This window comes from Cygnus atratus, chromosome 13 (assembly GCF_013377495.2).
Source record: "Cygnus atratus isolate AKBS03 ecotype Queensland, Australia chromosome 13, CAtr_DNAZoo_HiC_assembly, whole genome shotgun sequence".
NCBI lineage: Eukaryota > Metazoa > Chordata > Aves > Anseriformes > Anatidae > Cygnus > Cygnus atratus.
Genome location: NC_066374.1, coordinates 9,392,267 through 9,406,944, shown reverse-complemented (window position 1 = coordinate 9,406,944; position 14,678 = coordinate 9,392,267).

Sequence of the window (14,678 nt, the reverse complement as noted above, 5' to 3'; positions counted from 1 at the left end):
CTATTTCAAAAGAGACACTAAAATCCATGATTAATTACATTATAATGCCCAAATCAGATTCTGTTTTGTAGCTGGTCAAAAAAACAGTTTCATTACAAGATTAGAAACCTTTTAAAATTAAGTAGCAATGGACATCCGTAGATGTACAAGCTAACACTAACACAGTTAAGGATGTATGATTACTAAACCATATCTTCAGAAGGATGTATGATTACTAAACCATATCTTCAGAAGGTTATACCTTGGCCACAAAGCTTTATCCTGTCTTTTTGCGTATAACTGAATTTTCATCACAAGGTAGACTCTTTTTTTTTTTTTTTTTTAATATAAAATTGGAAAGATATTTTCCAGAAGTTTATTCTTTGGTTTGAAGGGCTGAATTTGCAAAGATTTGGCTCTTGACTTCTTGACTTTCTGCTAAAATATATTAAAACAATATTCCCCCTCCCAACTCCCTCCGGTGCCTCAATTTGAGTGATCTGAGTGATTTGTATTGGCCTATACAAGATTAGCAACTAGCATATGAGAAAATTCTGTGCTGTTTGCTTAACTTTGACTTGTTGAAATCTGTCTATTAATGTTTTGCATGAAAACTTTGGTATAATTCTTGTTTAGGAGCACTGCAGAAAGACTTCCTGTTTCTAGCGGGAAAATCAATGAGTTTCATGTAGAAATGTCTCCTAATCTTTTCGGCTTTTCATTTATATTTTTATATTAAAGTAATTAAATAATACTAGCCCAAATCTTGGTTATATAATTTAATTCTATTAAATCATATGATACATGGACTAAATAAAAAGCTTGTATTCTCTACAAGCAATGATTTTTAATAACATTTACTGTAACTTTCCTGAGATGATGCAATATAATCCAAATTTTTTACTAACTCATTAATATTTTAATTTATTTTAAAATGTTTTAAAATGTAAGTATTGCTATAACATTGAATTTCTTTATAAGTTTCTAAGTTTTACATAGCATGAAAGGGGTTAATAGAGGAAGCAATCAAGGAACAACTGAAAAGTTGCCCAATGTCAGAGGTAAAGATTAGGAACAGTTAAATAAAATAGACATTTATCATGGATGGAGTGGAGTTAGTGAGACTTGTTCCTCAACTAACAGTGAGCTAAGGGTCCAGAATTTGCTGCACTGAAAGCAGACTTAGGAGGGCTTTTATTAATGTGATGCGTGAGAAAACAATGGTGTTATAGCAACATTTTAGTCGGATGCCTTTTTAACAGGAATGATCTTCGCGTGTTATATAATCCTTATAATGTGAATCTAAATAAATGTTGGGAATCAATAGGCCAAGAAAGTTTCAGCTTCTTCTTACTAGGTGAAAGCATGCTAGATGCTATGAAGATGCATTGAATTTACAGTACATCAAATAATGAAGTTTGTTTTTCTGGCATAACTCAAACTGTATGGTTCAGCTTACGTTATTATCTACTGAGCCTAGTAATTCTGTGTTCAGCTGAAATAATGATATCTTCCTGCAAAATAAACAAACAAACAAATGAAGGATCAACCTCTTATCTGGCCATAATGAGGAAAAACTAGAATATAAGTGGAAGCAAAAATTTAGTATAGTATACACAATGTAGAAAGAAAACAGTCATGTCTCTTAAACACAGAAGCTGGTCTGATTTGCTAAAATGTTTCAGCTTCTGCATGTGGGCTATAACAGCAACCTAGAAAGTATATCATGATTATGTTTCTTAATTACCACAGAAACTATAAGAAGCTCCACCTACTCATTTTACTGATTGGAGTGACTGGTATCTGAAACATGCTGAAGCCTAGCCAAAAGACATTTTAAATAGTTCATAGACTTCCAGCAGCCTTCAGCATGTGCCTCAAACCAGGTGTTTCAAGGTTACCTACAGCTGTTTTGAAGCACAGAATTATCTAGGTTGAAACTCTTTTTCTGAAAATCTGTTTCTAAGCTAGACTCTCATCTCCATAGATAATGGTGTTTTCTGTTTAGCAGGGGAATTTTGACACAGTTTTAACCCAGACCAGGACACCTCCATTCTTCTGAACTTCACAAGAAGGAGTATTTTGCAGAGGTCGGTTTTTTAGCACTTTTCTAATCAGTAGGCTAGGTCTTCAGGTGGTGTAAAACAGTCTTGGGTCATCTTACTTCAGCTGTCAACACTGATTTACACCAACTGAGAATTTGCTTCTCTATTTAATTCGTCTACTGTTGTGTTTCTTTCTTGCTGTCATCTGATGTTTGTATTCTATCCATGGATCTTCAAGGTTACTGTCTAAAGACTATACAGAATGAAAGAAAATTGTAAGAGACGTTACAATTGATGTTCTTTAATGGGATCTAGCCAAGTGGTACTCAGTGCAGGATCCAATTTGGGGGTAGGACATAAAATAGCTTTTATATCAACTTCACGTATTTGATTCTACAGCTGACTAAGTGCTGAGTGGGCCCTTCAGCTCAAATTAAATCACCCTGTGGTATCAGAAAGAACCAATTCTAAAGAGCATCTAGAATGTGTGACTTCCTATTTTCTCCTTTTTCCAGGTGAGTAGTTTTTATTCCCAGGGACTGCTAACTTCAGATTAGTGTGGTAGTTATTCCACCTTTTACTACTAGGAAAAGCCTGAGAGAACTAACATAATCAACTGGAAAAACATAAAATAGAGGGAAGAGACTCTTAGCTAGATCTTTGTTTGCGTCTAATGGGAAAGATAAGTCTCTATTCCATGTGCTTTGGAAACTATATCTCATTTTGCTCCTTTGTTCTTAATGTCTTAGTAATAAGATGAATCATGTACCTTAAAACTCAAAATAATGTGCTGGCCCTCTTTCAGCCGACAAAACTAGTTTTCTGCAGTAGCTTCTCCTTGGGATCAAATACACTGTTAATGTAGTATGGAGGTATACACAGATTAAAATGTGTATGTACTTTTTTGTTTCCCGTGCTGTGACTGGAATGCATTAATGATTTGGATGTTGGAAATTATACTCTTCACTTCAGGCTTCATTGCAACAGCAGGGTTCTTAATTTCTCTGTTTTCCTGGTGATGCTCATCATCAGCGTCCATCTGGTAGTATGTTGATGAAAAGAGCTAGTGATGATACACCATTTTCCAGTTGAAAGAAGATTGATTTGTTGGCCTAGATGTAGGTAGGAAAGAATAGGTTAAGTAGTCAATGTGTGACTGGACCGAAACTCAAGTTTGGTTCACGTGTAAAGCTGACATGGGTAAGATATTCCCAGGTGTAAAAGATTATCTCAGACAAGTTTTGTCCTCATAGCTTCACTTTCCTATTTGTGAAAAGAAGCAGTAGCCATCACTGGCCTATTGCCTTTTTCATCTGTAGAACGCTTATGAGTACTGTTCCATTTTTTAGCAGTAAGTCAACTGAAGCCCAGGAATGTGGGTTGTGGCGTTACTTTTGTTTCCCCTGATGTTATCAGAGCGTGTTTATGCTTGATCACTGGTAAGCTTGTCATCACTACTCTCTTCCTCACTTCACTTGATCCCACTAACCTTTTTTAGTCCTTTCTTATTTGCTTGAAATCAGAAACCACCAAGACACTTTCAAGAATCTGCTCAACTTGCAGCGAATAAAATGCTTCTGAAGAAACCTCACATAAAAATCTGTTGGAAGATTTACTCTTTAATCTTAAAGTCTTTAAGATACAACTATAAAGTAAGCCAATGGGTTTGAGAAACCCACTCTGATTTTTCCTTCAGGATGTACCTTTAGCTCAAGGACACTTTGGATCAAAGATGTCCTGATTTTACTTATTTATTTATCCTGGTGTTTGATCAGAATTGGCATTTAAGTGAAAAGTTTCTTTGAAAGTTCTCTTTGACTTAAATATCTACTTTCTTTTTTCAGTAAATTGTCTTGATTAATTAGAGGAACTGAATAATTTACTGTTGTCTTGTACTACCTATTTTTTTCTAAAATCTGTCCTCTGATGGCACTAATTCAAAACAACCTGTTCTTAAAACAACAAAAGCACCAACTTCATGTTTCTTTAATTTCAGTGACTATAGATGAGTTATTTTGAGTTACGAAGCAGTTCTCATGTAAAAATAAACCTACACCACTATGGTGTGGGAAGAGAAAACAATTAATGCTTTCAGTAACATTTATAAATAGTTGGGCTGTTTGTTTGTTTTTCAGTAGGATCTGAGATTGTCACATCAAATTGAGCTCATGAGTATGCTCTGATAACTGCCTTTTTTTTTTTTTGCTTTGTTGCTTTGATGAACTCCATGATTTTTATCTAGTCTCCACCACCAAGATAAAGGTTGTTTGTAGTCAGAAGTGTTGTATTATGAACAGATATATTCAGTTAACATATATAATAACAGTTTATTCATCAGTAACAGACCATCTTACCAAAAACTGGAAGGGAAACATAAGCTTCTCCCTTCCTAGAATATCATTAAAAAGTAGCCGTGCCACTTTTCCTGTGTTAGTGAGGTCAGAAGATACTGAGGTTTGGGGTTTTTTTGCTCCCCAGTCTTTCCCTTCTATGCGATCACAAACAGGGAAATGTGAGACCAAGACATTGTGAGCTTTTGGTTGCAGAAAGGAGAGGAGTTGGGATGATAGTGTGTAGACAATGGTGCTCTGCAAGACCTCTTTCTGAAAGTATTTATAAACTAGCCTTTCTATAGATTTATCAGTCCTATCTAACTTCTTACATAAAGATATTTTTATTTAAAAACAAACAAAAAACCCACAAGCTCTCAGATCACACCTAAAAGTAAGTGATCATTCTCCATTAACTTTGAGTAGATTTGCATAAAATTAGGCTGTACGTTATAACTAATAGGTGGAAAGCTAATAGGTGGGATAATTTATCACTGAAGCGAACATTGATGGGACTTATAACTACCAGAAGGCTTTATTAGTATAGCATTGCCTAAAGAAAATAGCAATCTGAGACTTTGTGCTGTATGAAAACAAATCTTTGTCTGAATATAGTTTTTGGTGACTTTGCAAATTAGGCTAGATTGTACAGAATAATTTGTTTTTGGGTTATGCAGGGACACCTCTTAATGTTTCTGTCATTATATGCTGGTTTAGTGTGATGGAATTTGGATTATTTTGCTTTATGTGATGCAGGCAATGTCTTGCAGCAGCATCTTTTGCTTTGAGGCCTGAGAGTTGTGAAGCAGAGAAAGAGGCAGCTGGAGGCAGCGGCAGACGTTCATTGTCTTGTGAGAACTAAACCCAGTCTTTTTGTTCCTGATAACACTGTCCAGAAATGTTCTATTCAGTTCCAGAAAATAGAAAGAATATGCTGCTTCAGAAGAGCTGTTATCTTGGCTTTTGTTTATTTATCTTGAACTGCTAAATTAAATCGGCATAGCAACAGACAGACAAAGAATAAATACCCCAGTTGTATTCAACATTACTGCCCAACCAGTAACACTTGGATCACTGGAGATGATGGATGAAGACAGACATCACTTCAGGATTTATTTTTTATATATTTTTTAAACCATTTAGATTTTCCTTAGAGATCTAGAAAGTGAAATAATCCATAGTGTGTTCTCAATCTCCAAAGGCTTCTGCCTTTGCAGGAAGATATGACTTACCAAGGGTCTGGATGTCTTTTCAACCCTCACTATATACATTTTTCCTTGTGTGGTGCTAAGGCTTCTGTCTTTTTACTATCTTGGACCATGCTGAGGCTGCTGGTCTTGCTTTTACTAGTAAATTGTATGTGTGCTCTACAGGCTGATAGTCCTTAGTGCCATGTTATACCCCCTTCTTTTTGTAACTCTAACTCAGGTCCAGATAGAGTTTAGTCTATACCACTGGATTCATTGAGCCATTGATTAAATGGGGTTTTTTTGTTCATATTCCATTTTTCATTATAGCACGAGCAAGGCCATACCAATATACAGACTGGACTGGAACACAAGACCCGGAATTAGTTCAAATGAAGCCATAATCTCACTGAGGATAGTAAGAAAAGACTGCTAGATCAACTGAAAAAGGTGGTATTAATAGTAGTAGTAGTATTCATATATGTATTAATACTACTGTATATATGTATTAATATATATACATACTTTTCAAATTTTTGAGTAAAATAAAAACTCTACCTGGACTTCTATGGTTAGCGGTATTTCAGTAATCTCTGGCATCTCTTACCTAATAGGTTGTAAATGAGGATGAGTGTGGAGGTACTGGGATATGTCCACAACAAGATTCAGGGGTAGCAGGGCAAAATTCTTGGTATGGGAAAGCCCGAATAGAGGTTTAAAGCCTCTGCAAAACCTGTCAGTTTTGCAGTATCTCTTACCCTAGATACTCTGGATCCTAAAAGACATCCCCAGTTGATAGTCCTGTCTTCTCTGCTAGATTATAAATAATCTGAGGTTGTTTAGGACATTTCCTCTGCCACTGCTCTTGGCAATTTTGAATTGCCTGGATAGAGGAAAAGCTATTAAATTCTCTATCTCACTCAGGTAAAAGTATGCCTGTTCATGAATGGTTTAGAAAGTCAGTGCCTGTGTCATCAGTGCATCTTTTTTTTTTCATATTTGCCTAAAAGAAGTGCTATGCTTGAGCAGAGATATTTGCAAATAAGACACTATTGCTGTTGTGAGTGCTACTTTGACTATGATAAGAAAATTTCATCAGTTTGGAACATTTTATTCCTTAATGGTGATCAGATTCTTACAAAAAAAAAAAAAAAGTAACCATTGACTTACTGAATGATTTTAATTCAAAACAATATGAGCATTTAGGCTGTGGCTCTGCTTTACCAAACTCCCACTCCCTAAAATGAAACACGTCAGCTGGGGCACCTGTGCTCCATACCTGCTGCCAGTGACGTAGTCTACTTTAAGTCAAAGAGGATGTCTGCTTCTTAGAACCTGTACAGGGGGTTGTTTCACTTCATTCATAAAGTGAATCCTTTACACACAGTTAAATTTCTCTGACAATAAGCACTGCAAGGTTATTTTTTTTAAGGTAGTACAAATGTGCTTCCTTTTCCACAGTGTTTATTTCTGTGAAATCTGAGCTTCAGGATTTCACTAATTTGGTCAACTTTATTTGCTTGCAGTGATTTGAAGTCAATGAAACAGAAATTTTTTTTAGCTACTTGAAGAAGTATTTTAGAAGTATAGTTCTGAACATAGTAGAATATTTCTTCTTGATATCAGCAATCTGATTATTTGCCTTCCCTCAACTGGAAAAAGCAGCTTATCAGAAAGACATGACATATGCTAAGAGCCAAAGGAAAAAACAAATATACAGTCCTAATTGATGTCAGTCTATAAGAACCCAGCTAAAGCAGTCCATTGTCCATATCCTTAGAAGCTTTAAATTTAATCTACCACATCATGATGATTTACAGGAATTGTCTTCTCTTCAATTTACTGAACGTGTCACCCTTCCTAATGTATTTTTGATTGTTTTCAGATCCATCCTTCTGACAGAGAAATCGTATTTTGAACCTGTTTTTTTTTTTACCCCTGAATTTCTTAACATTGAAAGAGCTACTGTAATCGTGTAATCTCATTTTCCGTGGTTATGCCTTTTTTTTTTTTTTTTAATGCACTAGCATAGGGGGAGAGCACAGAGGAGAAAAGTCTCTTTTTCTTTGCCTATACATAAGGTTTTATACATGCACTTGCAAATTACGTTTAAAAAAAAAAAAAGAGTCCTTACATGGAAAAGTCTTAAATATGTAACAGAAGACTAACTACATGATCAGGAAGAAGATTTGACTTAAGACTGCTTTGTTAACCTGAGCATTCATGATTACCCGTCCTATTTTTTATGATAGCTTTGGAGCATTCATATTATTTGCATGTTATGCGTTACTTCTAACACTGTTATAACTTTCAATGCTGTATTCCAGTAATCAGAATTGTCAGGATAACAACTGGAACAATAACTACCGGATTGCTTAAGAAAAATAAATAAATAAAAGGCAACTTAATTGGCAAAAACAAAAGGCCCAGAGTGGTTAGGACAAAATGTTTAAATTCAGAGAGAGATCTCCTGCCACTCGAATCTATTCTTAGTGGTATTTCACTTTTTGTTGTTGTTTTTAATCAGCAAGATCATTTGAAGAAACTTTTCACCAAGTATGAGTAAGAGAATGTGGCATGTGAACTGATGATTGAAAGTTCCTTTAAAATTTGTTTATACCTCTGAGGAAAATGTGTTTTTCTAAAGATGTTTTTCTTTTTTTTTTAGGGGGGGGGTGGTTGGTTATGTGGTGTGTGTTTGTTTGTTTTCGTTTGCTTGCGTTTTTTCCCTTTTAATTCCATCCCAGTGTCTTTAAATTCAAGGATATATAACTTTTAAGGAAATAGAGCAAACATTCGAGACCACTTGTTCTGATGATTAGTGTGAGATTGCGTCCTATGCTACTCCATCTTCATAGCTGTGGTTACCCCTGTTGGAAAGATCAAACCAAAATGAATGTAGTAGCGTATGCTGTAGGCTTATAGTTGTGCTGACTTTTTCCAGTGCTCAGGGAAGCTTTTTCAATGGTACGGAATAATGTCCAAAAAAATCAATCTCACACACTCAAAGTTCATTGGTTTTGTTTCTGGTTTGCTGATTGTGGGTGGATTTTTGTTTGTTTGTTGTGTTTTGTTTCTGCCTCTAATTTATCAAGTCAATAAGTTGAAATCAGGGTCTCTGAGGGACTTCTCATGTGCTGGAGACTAAGATATAAACCAGCGCAACTGTATGGAAGATAGTGAATTAACACAAAGCATGTATGTTTTATTAGTATGGATATTACTGCTGTACTATTTTGAACCCAAGCTTAGGTTCAAAGCTAGCTGTGGTAGTTCTGTGTCCTTGTACTTGATCAAATAGTAAGTTTCAGAGAGTCATTCACACATTGAGAGAAAGACCATCATGTGTAATTTGCCATATAATATTTTATGTGTTGGAAAAGGCTTTTTCTTTCTGTTGTTATACCTGCCGAGTGCACTGAATAAACCTAAAAGCAATTTAATAGCTATTCATGATGTGATGTCAAGCAGACCTCGGGGAAAGAGGCTTGTATTTTTCAGGCTAACCAGCTTGCCAGACTGTTATTTCCCAGGTTATATACAACGTGTCATGTCACATCTCTAAGCACTTGGTGTCAGATGTAGCTGTGCTCCTCCTAAAGTGTAGTCAGCTCTCATTGTCTTAATCCACATTGCATTAAGTATGAGAGCTGAGATGAGCAACTTTACAGAAGGCAATTTTCTTCCAGCTGAGATAACGAATTCATAGGCCTAAGATAACTATCTACAGCACTTGAGATAACGCTAACTCCCACTTGAACAAATTACCCAGTGTGCAAGCGTTTACCTTTAACAAAAGCCTTAGGTTGTGGTTTTTCTAGACCTGCTGCATCCATCAAAGTGGAAGGAGATTGACACAGTCAAACTCCTCAGAAAGTGTCCCAGAAAACAGTACTCTGGCAGAGGGCCAGATCAAAGTAGTTCCAATAAAGTAGGAATATTCCATTAAAAATAGAAATGTACAGCAGTACAATTATTCATTTTGTAAAACATGCTGGCTCAGAATAGGCAAACAGGTACCAGGAACAACTTGTGAGTCTGGTGCACCTGAATGAAAAGCCATAAGACTAAACTGGGTGGTTCTTACAGGTTTAAGTAGTGACCTCTTCCAATACATACTTATTCCATTATTGCTGTCAGCCCAGAAATTGAAAAAGGTTTTGTAACAGACTTGTGATGGACTTCAGAATCAGATTTCCATTGTATTTTTCTAGGTCATACAAAATACATGTAGCTAATGAATCTGTGGCTGAATCACGTTTATTGGAAGGTCACAGCAAAATTGAGTCTCCTGAAATGACAAGGTGGCAACTCATTATGTGAGACAAATTATTTTTCACTCCTTGAGTGTACATTATAATATCATTAATCATGATGAAATATTCTGTTATTAATGTAGCTCTGCATAATTTCAGACTTTCAATTTATTCTAGCACTGTTCGACATCCACTACAAAGTATCTATCCTGATGTTAGTGTGCAGAAGAGGTGTTAATATTTCTGCTTTGGTTATGAAATGAGCTCTCCTTTCCCAAAGACAAAAAAAAATACTGCTTCTTAATTTAAAGTAAAAGTGTGGACAATAGCATGAACACGGTTATACCACATAAAAATTGGAATCATTTAGCACAACCAAAATGAATTTTACATGGACATTCATATTTTCCATTTTCTTCTAGCTAACAATCTTTTTCATTGTCAATACCCCCAGAATTTTTTATTCAGAACTTTGGCATGCTTCATAGATAACTACAAATGGTATGGATTACATGTCCTAGCTTAATTAAAAGACAATAATTTAGCCAGTATTTAGGTACCATTTTAGATTTATTGCTGTTAGAAGGTAAATGTTTACCCACTTATCTTGCAGTAGATTATCAGGAGTGTTTCTGTGTTTCTGAGCATTAATTTCTTTTGAATATACAGAGCCCAATACTGTGTTATCGTAGGATGCCACAGTGTGGTAGCTGTTGGTAAATGCTGTTGGGCTTTTTGGTTTGATTTGTTTTTTTCATGTGTGTGCCTTGGTTTTTTGTTGTTTGTTTTTTTTGTGCAAATTCAATACCCATGTATCCATCACTGTGCTTATGGGAGCTCAAAATTGCAATCAATAAAGGGCTGGTGACTAGCATGAAGCTTGCAAGAGGTCTAAAATCTACTCACCTTTGCTTCCTTGTGAAAGATTTGCTGCTTTAGTTATGTTGTTGCTAATACTTATTTCTGTTGTAGACCACTTTTTAAAATTTCATATCTTTTGATAGCAAGACAAGGAAAGAGTTTGTTTGTTTGTTGCTGTTGTTTTTGTTGCTGTTGTTTTTGTTTTTTAATACCTCCCTGGTTGAGAGAGGCTTAGGATATAGATTTACTTTGTTTATTAGCTTGTCAATCTGTTTTCTGTGTTTAGAACTACTTACTTTCTGGTTATAGTCCGTTACTCTGACTGACCACTTTCATCTCAGAACAGGGCTAATGGAGAGAAATGAAACTGTGCTTTGTCAAGAGAGTCACCTCCTGCTTCTTCAGGTGATGGAAAGCATGTTGTAGGCTGTACTTCAAGTGCTGCAAAAAAGAATGGCACAATCCCCATTGTAACTGATGATGATAAGTCAGATTTATCCTTGCTTTTGTTGCTTCTCTGAAGCTAGTAGAAGTGCACTTGTAAAGAATTTTTTTCCATTACGCAAGGCTCCAGAAGGATAATAGAAACAAACTTATGTCCTAGCCATTGATGAGTCCCTGACCATTGCTGATCTACAGAACCTGAGATGATACCTTACTACATGAACTGGAGCTCTTATTTGGCTGCTCTTTGCACGCAGAACTGTTTTCCTTTCAGTTAAGCAATCGAAGGGGCTCTGCCTGAATTAAGTTATGGGATCACATTGTATTTAACTGCTTTGCTTGACTAACGTCTCCCTTGTTGAAATTCCCTCAGGGAGATTACTTCCATTGCCACCAGGATTTTAAGCAAGGCTAGACGTATAGGCTGTATATCTTGTGGATTGAGGGGAGACGGAGGAAGGAGGAGAGAGAAGAGCAAAGGACAGGGATGTGGGGGGGTTGTCCATATTTTTTTTTTTTGTTGGTTTGTTGGCTTGTGTTGTGTTGTGGTTGGGTTTTGTTAGTTTGTTTTTCTTTTCCTTGCTTAGCTTCCCACACAACTTGTCAGTGTTTCTCAAGGAGTGAGACAAAAGAATGGAAAAAGAAATTGAATGTGTTCTCAACACAATAAAAGCAGGAGAATGACAGCCACTGACTGAGAATTAGAACTAAAAATACTCCCCTCTATTCTGAAGGTGAATCTTTGAGATAAGACTCATTTTGCTAATAAAAAGCAGCGCAAACAGCTACTTTAACAAGTACAAAAAAAACTGGGGTCCCTTTCAAAACATATTTGATGCAGCTTATTCTGACAGCAGTTTCTGTTCCTGTGTAGGTTTGGGTTTTGCTTAGAAAAATATTGAGAACAGTTGAGCATTTGTGAGCAAAACTGTTGTCCTTTCAATTATTTGTTACCGCTGCTTCAGGTAAGTTGATAACACGTGATTGAGGAGACTAACATTTTAACTACCCCCAAAAAGTGCTGTTTGGCTTTCTTCACACTGAATGACTTGTTCTACTGATTAGGGATAGGACAATTAACCCAACAGTAACCACAAGCAAAGATGAACATGAGTGATACGTCTCACAGTTCTTTTAAAAGAAAAAAAAAAAAACTAAAAAACTTTCTTTTTGTACATAAGCCTTTTGGAATTGGCTGCTGTGTTGCATAAGACCAGATTGACAGAAGAGGCCTCTGAGCTCTTTGGTTCTGAGTAATTTTTGAACAACACATACTGCCAAGAGTAAAACAAACTCAGAAAAATACTGAGCAGAAAAATGGCCCAGTGAAAACTGCTGTCAGGTGAATCACTGTTGAACTGCAGCAAAGCAGAATTTATCATTTTTGTCTGAAAACAGTGGTTGCAAGAAATTAAATAAGGAAAAAATGTAGTTTTATGTCTGATAATACATATTGCTTGAATGAAGCTATGTCAATTAAAACCGTTAACTCAGAAAAAGTGAGTTAAAGGACTGCAGTACAAAATGTGACAGAATGTGGTCTGGAACAAAGCACATGAAAATACAGAAAAGTTCTGAACGTGCTGAAGCAGTTAATCTGCTATGCAAATCACTAAGGTGTAAGGTGAGAACACAATATTCTTACACCATCAATTCTGAATTTTTCTGATCATAACTCAAGAAAATAAAACAATCCAAAAGGAGGTTCCTCACCTGAACTTATAGTTGTGGGGCATAGGGGAATGTGTACATATTACAGGAACTACCAAAAGAGACCCAGAATAAGAGGGGCAAAGGGGACTTCAGTCTTTCCATGCAATCCCACTTGGCTGCAGAGCCTAGGAGAGTGATCTATCCTGCATAAACTGGGAGGAGTTTGCCTGCAGCATTACAAGCCCAGACGGGTTGTACTGTTTCTCAGGTTGGGATAAAGGAAAAATGTTTTTAAAAGGGTTTCTTGAGAGGAGCTTGCACTACCTGGTATTGCTTATTTTCCAGTACTATCTTGATACCAGCTAACCAATGAATGGAGCTGGACAGTACTGAATTCCTAGGCTGGGAGTGATTACTCAACATCAGGTACCTAACACCAAATTCAAAAGATGGTTATTTAGTCCAGAATGTGTTAGTACTTACAAACTACAGATGTATTTCTCAGTATATATCATAACATTCATGGTATCAGAGAACTGCAGAGTACTGTTCTGGTTTAACTGCCAAAAACAGGACAAGTACTTTAATACAAGGGGAATCTCTGGAGGTCTACTCTCTGTCCAAGGCAGGTCAAAATTTCAAAGTTAGATCAGGCTGCTGCGGTTTTGAATACCTCCAAGGATGAAGATTCCCCAAGTCCCTATTGGTTCCTATTTTCCTTTCAAAGTGCATCCCTAAGTTAGAGAGTGTAGTAACTGGATAATGAGAAGATTCTGAGAACCTTGACTCAAACCTCACTGTTTAAATATGAACTTAGTTTCTGGAAGCGCTGGGTTTCTGAGAAAATATATGCATATAGTGTTCAAATATGTGTTTGAGGCATGCAACATAATGTATTTTGTAATTATCTCTTTCTTTCATAACAATACAATCAAGCTCTCATGCCTGTTGGATCTGCCTGTAAAATAATTCTTTTAGTTCAGAAATACTTGCAACTAAGACAAGTGTATTGAACCATGTTTCTCCCTACATGTGTTCTTTATTATTAGAATGGTGTGAAAAGGGGACATTTTATGCCGTTTCTCCTTCTGTATGTGTTTGCAAAGATATTTGGAAAAGGAAGACAATATGAAGCACTGAACACCACCACCACCACACCCTGAAGCTTTATGGGTGGGGAAGAAAACTGCTATTTTAGCTTTAGAAATGTGCATATGGTTTCTTTCCCTCTGAGCAGTAAATCAGGGTAGATGATGCTTCAAGAGTGCAGACGGAGCTGTACAAGTGGAAGAGATGAGTAGTGCTAGGGGGTAACTATTTTAATAAAGAACTTATCTGTGACCTGATAGAAAGTTACTTGTTGCTCTGCCATTCTTTTGTCATTGGTATCTGAGAACATCCTTCAGGAGACACTATAGTAAATTCTTGTTTGTCATGAGAAGCTTTAAATTGATGCAAGGTATTTTATAGTAAAGAAAACAGACTATGGATAGTGAAAAGGGAATAGATTGGCTCTGTCACAAACAGCAGATTTAAAAAAAAAAAAAAAAAAAAACACATTTAAGCAACTTAAAATGCAGTCACATTTCTGGAGAAAAGCAAACAAACTGTAAAAGCTACTTGCATTGCTAGTTAGGTATGTATGTCCTAGCACAAGTAGTAAGAATTTTTCAGAAGGGATTTTTGTGCTGTTCAGCAGATAAATACTTTTTAGGGGGAAGGGGAATATTGAATGTTCTGAAATCCTTCCATTTGTTCAAAGTCTGTCATTGACTTTAGATACAGTAAGTCTTGGACTAGGCCCAGTGCAGCTGAAAAGTCCCAGAGTCTGCTATAGAGCAAAAGCGAAAATTCTTTGAAGTTCAAGCATGTCTGGCTGCAATTTCTCCAGCCAGGGAGAGCTCTGAATGAAGGTGAATTGTA